This window comes from Oryctolagus cuniculus, chromosome 7, assembly GCF_964237555.1.
Source record: "Oryctolagus cuniculus chromosome 7, mOryCun1.1, whole genome shotgun sequence".
NCBI lineage: Eukaryota > Metazoa > Chordata > Mammalia > Lagomorpha > Leporidae > Oryctolagus > Oryctolagus cuniculus.
In genome coordinates, this window is record NC_091438.1 from 89373224 (window position 1) to 89383669 (window position 10446).

A 10446-nucleotide genomic window follows, 5' to 3' on the forward strand; every position below is an offset into this window, starting at 1 on the left:
ACAGGTCCAGCTGCCGAGAAGGCTAGGCCAGGCTGTCATGCAAGGGCTGGTCGCAGCTGCTATCACTTCGGGTGGCCTGTAGCTCTGGTGGGCTGGAACTCTCAGCTGGCAGCCCCGGCTGCTGTACTGGTCAACCAGAGCTGTCAAATCAGGGGCTCTGAGGCTGTCACATAGTGGATCAGCTGCAACTGTCAAACTGTGGGTTGGCCAGGTCTATCAGATGCAGGCCCATGCTACTGTATGGGTCCACTCAGGCTGTCAAACCTCAGCTCCATTCTCTAATATACCTCCTCATTGCAGAACTGTATAGGAAAGTTACACTCAAAGTGTAAGCAAGGAAACTGCTCTTCTGGAAAAAGACCAATAAGACTGATCGTGGAGATACAAAAAGAAATATAGAAAAAAAATGATTTCTTGGAAGACTTCAATATTTCACTGAAGGCAAGTAAATCAGGCTGGAAGCACCCAACAACTGGTCAAGTAGAAGATGATCTAACGCGCCAAGAACAGTTTTAGTGAATTTAACAATCACTGCCTAGATCGAAATGTCAGTGAATTCCTTAATTATGATATATGAGAAACTCTTCAAGACACCCACAAGTAGTAATTTAGCATCTTCTCATCATTGTATTAGGTGTCACAGACATGACAGTAAAGAAATACAATCTAATAGCAGAAATGGATGACAACAGGCACCAGTAATAATACACAATATGTTCTCCTGTAAAAGTTAACATAGAATTTAGTTAGTAGAGCCTTTTAGGGGGACACATGTATAAATTGGTATGTTAGGGAACATGTGAGGGAATGAAAAATGATGGTAGGGGTATCTGAGTTCTAAGATGCAGAAAACACTACAGGAGCCAACATCGTGGTACAGCTGGTTAAGCCACGCTTGCAATGTGGACGTCTCCTGTCAGGGCAGCAGTATGAGTCCCAGCTGCTCCACTTGGAAAATCAGCAGCTGATGATTCGATGCTTGGCCCCCTACTACCCACATGGGTGACTCAGATGGAGTTCCAGGATCCTGTCTTCAACTTGACCCAGCCCTGGCTCTCGTGGCAATTTAGGTGGGTGGACCAGTGGATGGAAGATCCATTTTTTTGTCTCTCCCTCTTTTCCTCACTCTATCTCTCAAATAAATCAATAAATCATAAATCATAGAAAGAAAACATTCCAATTCGCCATGATTAATGTCCCCCAAAGATGTCCACATCCTATCCACCGTAACTTGTTTACATACCATTTTATATGACAAAACAGGACTTTGTGGAAACTTTGGAGAGAGAATATCCTAGATTACTAGGTGAGCCCAGTGTAATCACAAGTGTTCTCCCAGAGGAAGGCAGGAGGGCAAGAGTCAGAGAAGGGGAGGTGATAGTAGCAGAGTCAGAGAGCTTGACTTGAAGATGAAGGAGGGAGCAACAAACCAAGGAATTGGAGCAGCCTCTAGAAGCTGCAAGAGACTCAAGAAGGATTTTCTCCTAGGGCCTACGGAAGGAGCATAATTCTGAAGAAATTGTGATTTTAGTTCAGTGAAATACCTTTCAGACTTTTGACTTTCAGACCTGTAAACTAATAAGAGCCTATTGTTTGAAGCTACTGTTTTGTGGCAATTTGTTATAACAGCTGTAGGAAACTGATACACCATGCCAAGACCACATGGAGGAGGGCGCCATACAGAGAAGTCGACACCTGCCAAAAGATACCTGGGAGACAGTTTACACTTAGCACTCTGAGCCTAACTCTAAATGTGATTTTAATAGCATGGTAGTCCCTACCTTTTAGGGGGATGTTGCTAAATACTCTCAAAAACATTTTCTATATCCTCCTATAAGAATTACCCAAAGATGGTGAGTTTTAAATGTTCATTGACCAAAGAGTATGGCAATACTAGAAATAAAATTCTATGGAACTGTATTTTCCATGTATTCCCCACCTACTACTCTTCTTTACACTTCACAATCATCCTCTCTTCTCTACTTAGAGCCCAAGCAAACTCTCCATTTAAACTGCATCTCTGCTTTGTGATGCCAAACGGAAACAAACACAAGCTCCCAATTTTTATCACCTTAATTGAAATACATAAAAACAATCTTCAATCACCACTTTGTATTGATCTAACTCTTACACATAAGGGGGAAAGTCATACTTTGTATATACCATATTGTTCATGTGCATTTCTTATTTGTAAATAATTGTTCTCAAATGAGAAAACATTAGTTGCTAGACTGTCCACTGTGAAGAGACGCTAACTGCACATTCAGTTTTTTCAGAGTGGTTAATTTATGCAGCATATATTTTCTAACTGCAGTGGTGGGAGAAAAAACATGCAGTTATGTAACTGTTCAATATATCCTATGTTCAAGTTGAGCTTTAATGGTTCAAAAGAATGGATTAAAAAGAGATTCCCTTAAAAATAAGATCAGACATCAAAATAATCCATACTGGGATCATGTTGAAATAGTAGGAGCAAGGTGCATGCTATATTAACTTCAATAACCCTCACAATATCTACACCATGGAAAAAGAAGGAATTGAGAGTCCTCTGAAGCAGTGAAGCAGAATATAGAAATAGAAAATCATGAAGGAAATGTGTATTTGAGCATTTCTTAAAGCATGTTTCACAGATGGCTAATCCCATCTATGGTCCACAAAGAAAAGATGGTCAAATAATTTTTGGAAATGCTAATATAATATCCATCTAAAAGGGTCAAAATGTGCATTAGTATATTAATCACTCTGAGAAATTTTGCAATAAGGAAAAAATTACATTTGTTTAACCAAGTGTTTCTCTAACTATTTGACCTTTGATTAATCCCAACCCATTAAAATCTGCTTTCAATATAGTCATATGGAAATATTTACACAAACTTTGCACTCAAGTAGGGATCAGAACATTTTTTTCAGTAAAGGCCACATAGGAAATATTTTAAGCTTTACAGTCCACAAGTCTCTGTAGCAATGACTAACTCTATCTTCACATCACGCAAATCATCATAATTGAACAGTCACAATGATGGGACTTGTTTGTTGATCCAATAAAACTTTATTTGCAAAAATACCCCAGACCAGATTTGATCCTTGGGCCCTATTTTCTAACCCCAAAAATAAAAGCTTTCTCTTTCTTCCAGTAATAGCTGTTAAAAATTCTCCATCTTTACCCAACAGAGTTTGTCTTCAAGTGTTTTTCAAGGAGACACGGCCATGAGGAGTTTCTTGATCTTTACTGTAACATGGAAAGACATGCAGACATTGAGAAGGTCTAGTTGTATCAACCGTACTTAGGAAAGAGAAACCACTCCAAGCGATAAGATAGCTGTAGCCATTATTTTAAAACAACTAAATGCTTAGAGTGTAAAAGATGACTTAGGACAAGCACACAAATTTTAAACAGCAATGTTTCCAAGCAAATGCAAAGAACTGAGCTGAACGTGTACCTCAAAAACAGAATTTATTAGAAGCTGGAAAGATGAAAAGATATTACTTGTGCTCCTGATTTTATTTTGTTTAGTGATTACACAACTTGTAAAGTTATATTCTCACAAAGTGATGCATTATATTAGGCAACTGACTGAATTTAAGGAGTCAGCAAACATCGTCCCCTTACCTATTCCTAGTGAAATTTATCCTAACATAATTCACATCAAGACTTTAGTGTGACCACATAGAAGCAACCTCACATGAGTGAACCACCACTCAGTGATGGAAAATACAACATTGTCCCTCATCATAGTCCTTGCTTTCTCATGTTGTTTAGTGGCTCATGTAACAGATGAAATTAGCAAAAAACGTTAGCAAGTATTACAGTCCTGGCTCCCAACACTAGTTTTGATCATTTGGCTCCTTTCTTCAATTCTCTGGAGGTTCAAATGACCTTTGGCAATTCTATTAAATGATCTGTTATTTTCCTCAGTAAATGTCATTTCCCTAATCTAGCAATTAATAAAAACAAAAACTAGTTTATTCAGTGAATGTCCCTTGCTTTCTTTTTGTGCTGTATTCCTACCACTTGCCATTTCTTATGCCCTCCATGAGGTTATTATTATTACTAACATTTAATTAGGTTGTTTGATCCTTGGTTAAACAGGTTTGCAGATTTCCATTACCATACCTACAAAGACCAGTCCAACTGTTTTAATGAATATTGATGTCTTCATGTAATGACAAAGCCCTTTATTCTTTGGCTACTGAATTACTAGGAAATGATGACAAGAAAATATATGATAGACACTAAACAAGAATCCATGTTTTTTTCCACAGAAATCAAATTTCTAATGACAGATTTAGGTCACTAATTTGTAGTATAGAATCATAATTAATCAAGACAAAATTCAATAAACAGAATAATCTCTAATTATTCAGAATTAGGCATAAATGATAATAGCTAAATTCATGCTTGATTTTTATGACCTAGTTTCCACAGTATTCAAGGGACTACCTATTGTCAACAGGATCACTGACAGGGCAAAAAAGGCATTTCCTTATATGGTGCAAATTTATCATTTTGTTGCAACCTTTCTACTCGTCTCTTCCACTCTCCATCACTGCTACTCTGCCATTTTAAAGTGTAATAGGAACATAACAAGCTAGTTGCTGCTACCTAAATACCCTATCATGGCTCAGGCTTTTGTGATGTTGTTCAAGCCTTCCTACCTACTCAATGACCTTTTCCACTTTTCTGTACAGCTGATGGCTACTTTTAAAAACTTCCCAGACAAGACTTGCTTTATTCACGCATTTATTCAAGACTATATTGACTAGCCGGCGCCGCAGCTCACTAGGCTAACCCTCCGCCTCCAGCGCTGGCATCCTGGGTACTAGTCCCAGTCGGGGCAACGGATTCTGTCCCAGCTGCTCCTCTTCCAGTCCAGCTCTCTGCTGTGGCCCGGGAGTGCAGTGGAGGATGGCCCAAGTACTTGGGCCCTGCACCCCATGGGAGACCAGGAGGAGGCACCTGGTTCCCGGCTTTGGATTGGCGCAGCGCACCGTCCGTGGTGGCCATTTAAGGGTGAACCAACGGAAGGAAGACCTTTCTCTCTGTCTCTCTCACTGCATAACTCTGCCTGTCAAGAAAAAAAATATATTGAATTCAGGAGTCAGATTGTGTAGGTTCAAACTGGTAGACCCCACCTGACGCATGGGGATATGTTTCAAAACCCCCAGGGGATGCCTAAAATCTCATAGTACTAACCCCATATCAGCTATGCTTTCGCCTATACCTATACACCTATGACAAAGCTTAATTTATGTTAGGCACAGTAAGAAATTAATAATAGCAACTAATAACACAGTAGAACCACTACATGAATGTACTGTAAAACATACATTGCCCCCTTATTTCTGGAATTTTCCACTTAATATTTCCTGACCACAATTGAATACAGGTAACTGACACCATGGAAAGTGAAACTAAAGGTAAAGGGAGGTTCTTGTATTCATTTCACAATGTGAGACAAATCACTTACCCTACCTCTGCCTCTACAGTCTCACATGCAATACTAGGATAATAAAGGCACCCAACCCACAGGGGTGCTACAAAGATTTAAAAATCTGTTTATGGTGGCATAGTAGGTTAAGTGACACCGGCATTCCCCTATCAGAATGACAGTTTAAGTCCCAGCTTCTCCATTTCTGATCCAGCTCCCTGCTAATGCACCTGGGAAGGCAGCAGATGATGGCTCAAGTGCTTGGACTTCTGCCACTATGTGGGAGACCAGGATGGAGTTCCAGGCTCCTACCTCCACCTGGCTCATTCCTGGCTATTATGGGCATTTGGGATGTGAATCAATGGATGGAAGACCTCTCTCTCTCTCTCTCTCTCTCTCTCCCCTCGCCTTTTGAATAAACAAATCTTTTAAAAAATAGATAAATAAAAGGAGCTACTCTATGCAAAGCGTCTGTGAAAGACGGCGCTGTTGTGGCTTCACCCTTCACCTTCATTAGCAGAGTTAATCCCTTCTCACACTTGACTCTTCTGCAGCTCTCCCTTTGTGTTAAAATGATTTCCTTATGTACCTTTCCTATCAACTCTCTTCATTTCCCTTCTCCCTTTCTAGGGACTACATGTCGTATCACGAATCTTTTTCTTCAGCCTCTCCTGCGTATGCTAGAGCCCTCCTGTTTTCACTCTCTACACTGTATTCAAATCCATCAGTTTCAACAACCATCGACATGGCAAAGAACCCCAAATCTTTATCCCTAACTCTGATCTTTTGTCTAGGTTTTAGATCGCTGTACAACAGACCCCGGATTGTCCCCACCGAGACCTTCAGCAGGAAGGCTCAAAAGCAATACCTGCCCCTTTGGAATCAGCTTGGCTCCCCTTGTGCACCTCCTCCGGGGCTCCCTGCCACAGAGAACAGCACAGCCTTTAGCCCAGGATTGTAGTTCAGGTGCATTAGGTTATCCCAGCCTCTGTTCCTGCTTTTCTCCTCCTTCACTTAACCAGTCTTCCGCCTCCCCAGAATGTCTCCTCCTCAGTCCATTGCTGTTGTTGGAAGTTAAACAGGTTCCCATCAGCCCTCCTTCGAGAAGCCCACCACGCTGAGGTCTGCGCCTTCACACTCCCCATCCATAGAGCATCCATAGAGCAGCCAACAAGATTTTTTAAAACGCAAATCCGATCATGCCATTGCCTTGCTTAACACTCAACAATGGTTCCCCAAAGCTTTGGGCAGACAGTTCAAACTCTTCAGTTTAGTTCGAAGGCCCCTGCCTGAGCCAGATCAGTGCCCCTAACAGCTCCCTCCTCACCCATTCAGGAGACTCCAAGTGCCCTATAAAAATCTGCTACAGCTATGTTCCGGCTGCTCAGGAAATTTCTCCAAACTTCACGTCACATCCCAGCCAGTCGGCTGCAGTTTTGAGCCCCCTCTCTCTTAATGAGTCCCTGATTTCTTCTCAGTCTCTGCCTCTGATCCGAATGTTGCCCGGCTGTCCCCTCTGATGTCAGATCTGCTGGGTTTGGATTTCTCCTGGTATGCTCTTTCTAATCAACCCTTCTGCTCTGCACACCGTGGCCTCTGGGCAATGGGGATTCCAGCTCCTACTCTTACCCCAGGTTCCCCTAACACTGCCCTCCTGCCTTGCTCAGCAGCCTTTTCCTCCCTACCTGAGAGAGGACATTAAACTATCTTTACAAACTCATTGAGCACTATGTTCCAGCCATATGAAATGCTTGCTGCTCCCCAGGTAGCTCATTCTATTTTTTACATCACTTTTATTTATTTATTTATTTGACAGAGTTATAGACAGTGAGAGAGACAGAGAGAAAGGTCTTCTTTCCAGTTGGCTCACTCCCCAAATGGCCACTACGGCTGGTGCTGCGCCAATCCGAAGCCAGGAACCAGGTGCTTCCTCCCAGTCTCCCATGCAGGTACAGGGGCCCAAGCACTTGGGCCATCCTCCACTGCTTTCCCAGGCCATAGCAGAGAGCTGGACTGGAAGAGGAGCAGCCAGGACTAGAACCCTGTCCCCATATGGGATGCTGGCACCCCAAGGTGGAGGATTAACCAAGTGAGCCACGGTGCCGGCCCCAGTTCATTCTATTTTTTGTCCATTTTCCTGGATATGCTCTGACCTTCCCTCGTTGCTTACCCAGACCTCACCATCCCCACCTCTGCACTCAGTAGTAGCTTACTCAGGCCAGCACGGTGAGAAACAGATTTTAGAAAACTTGGGTGACGGGTACCCTGGTCTTAATCAGAATCCTCTCTAAGCCCTATAAAGCCCTCTATACAATGTCACAACGTATCCATTGTTTCAAAGTTATTTTGTTACTTTTTTTCCCTTACTAGAGCAGCCTCGAGATCAGGGAAATGTAAAGAATCTGTAACCCAGTGCCTAGTACAACGCTTAACAGAGCCTCGGTACCTAACAGGAGCACTTGACTTTTCAATGCATGAGTGAACAAATTAATGTTGTAGTCCTGAAATAAACTGAATAAATGTCTTTTGGATGTAATAAAAATATCAGCTGACAATGATTGGTAAACTTAGTTCTAAGTGCATGTTACCGTTGGCACTCTTAAACTAGACATAGTCCAAAATAGCTCTCAGAAGCACATGGTATGCTTCTGCTTTTAACTTACACTTATAATGTATTGACTCCTTAAAAATGAAATCAATTCCCATCAATTTCCTTGGCTAGAAGGCCTGTGTGATGAGGCAGGGAGTCCCAGCAGCGGTTGCCCACATGCAGAATTATGTAGTGTATTTGATGTGGATAGATTCCCACCAGGGAATAAAATAAGATCTCCTCATTCTTTCTCATTGTGCATTTGCAAGGCTCTTAGGAAGGAACATTTGCATTGCAACTTTCTGAGCAACTTAGCCCCTGTAGTGTTTTTAATTGTGCCATTTATACCTGCCACTATTATCCCTATGACTCAATGTAATATTACTGAACAAAGATAGTTATTGGATATATTATTAAAACTAGTAAAGATAAATGTATGGAATACAGAATGCTAATATTATTTTGCCTGATATAGCACTTTGTAATTCTAAGCCCTAGCGTGTGCATGCACACACACACACACACACACAGAGACACACACACACATCATTAACCATATTTAAATAGTTTGTGACACAAAATACATGCAATAGCCAACATTTACTGAGTGCTCACTATGTGCCCGAAACTGCTCAAAGAATTGTATGTACATTTAACATGTAGAATTTGCACCAATCCTAAGAAGAGATAATCTTATTATTCTCTTTTTTTTTTTTTTTTTCAGTTGAGGAAACAGAGATAAAGAAAGGTAAATAGCCTAGGGTCATTCAGCTACAAAGCAGTAGAATCTAGGCAGTCTAATTCCAGGGCTCGGCTCTTAATCTCCGCTGTTTTTGTCTTTGTCCATGCCATAGTATAAAACAAAGATCTGCACGTCTTTAACAAGAAAAGTGCTTTTAAAAAACTAAAATTCTGTCCTTCCCATAAAGGGAACTGCATGCTTCCAATGAAATGGCGTAGTTCATGGATTCATACATTCTATCATAGCTATTGATCAATGAAACAGCACAGTTCATGGATTCGTACATTCTATCATAACTATTGATTCCATCTCTTTCCCCTTCCACCAAGTAGTGCTCAACATGGGCCAGACCTGATATATGAAAACTACCAAATATCTTTAACCACGTAAACTGAACGGGTACCTTTCCTCATGCGGCCCAGTGTGCAATAGCTATGAAGAGCACCCTCCTTGGTAGTGTATGCAACCTGCTGATTATATGGTTTGCCTTACGGGAACCCTGGAGACAGCCCTTTCTGATAGATGTTCATGTCTCTGACTTTGTGCTTTTCCCTGTCTAGGCACCAGACAGGTGTGTGAAGTGCTTCTGAAAAGTCCCAGGGTATAGTGGCCACATTTCACACTGCTCTAGTTCTCCTGTCCATCCATACCAAGCTGCAGAACAAGGAGCATGAGATTGACACCCTCCAAAATGTCAAGTTCAAATTCCCTGGCTGCCAAAGATGCATATCTGAAAGAACAGGGGCTTTACCAAGTTTAATGCAGATTTTTGGAGCTATGATGACTGGAAGCTGCTCATGGCTAATGTCCAATCATGGTTCTCTGGACAGGTGGCAAGCCCTGCATACATGAGGGCTTCCACTGTGCTGCCACCTCACACCCAGCAATAAAACCAACTTCCTGTCTGTCTTCAAAAGAAAAGTAAATGGGACTGCTTTGTGGTGTAGCAGATGAAGCTGCCACCCTTGATTCCAGCATCCCATCACTGCTAATGTGCCTGGGAAAGCAGCGGAAGATGGCCCAAGTGCTTGGGTCCCAGCACCCATGTGGGAGACCTGGAGTAAGTCCTGCTTCCTGGATTCAGTCTGGCTCAGCCCTGGCTGTTACCACCATTTGGGGAGTGAACTAGCAGATGGAAGATCTCTCTCTATAGATAGATAGATAGGTAGATAGATAGATAGATATCCCTCTCTTTCTGTAACTCTACCTTTCAAATAAATAAATCTTTAGACAAAAATAATATTTTATCCACTTCAGTTATCTAATTAGATGAATAATAGATTTCATCATAGTGCTGTTACATTTTAGCAATTCCAGAATTCAAGTCATACTTTGCTATTGATTGGGACTAGAGTTCCAACAAAATTCCCAAGTATGCTAAATCATTAAAGTTGAGGTGTTTTCTATTGTGGTTTAGGCTCTCATTCATTCAATAGTTTTTCTCTAAGTAAAAAAATTAGGTCTTATTATATCACATTGTATATTAGCTGAGATATCATCCAAGTGCAACATTCTACCCATTTGTAATTCTGCAACATTGGTAGCAACTCATTAACTCTTTATAGTATATTGGGATCACCAGTCAATTGACCAGACTTAACAAGGTAGGAAACATGTTCTAAACATGAATGCTTTAAGTAAATCTGACCAGAAACAAGCAACAAAGCTAAGCCGAGTAATTAGCA

General features: G+C 41.4%; 1 non-coding gene across 1 annotated transcript; it reads left to right on the forward strand.

Moving 5' to 3' along the window:
- The first annotated feature begins 9137 nt into the window (after positions 1-9137).
- Positions 9138-9272, forward strand: LOC127493820 (small nucleolar RNA SNORA70). Its single transcript, XR_007924359.2, has one exon. It is a non-coding gene; the product is annotated as a small nucleolar RNA SNORA70 (small nucleolar RNA).
- The last annotated feature ends 1174 nt before the right edge of the window (positions 9273-10446 follow it).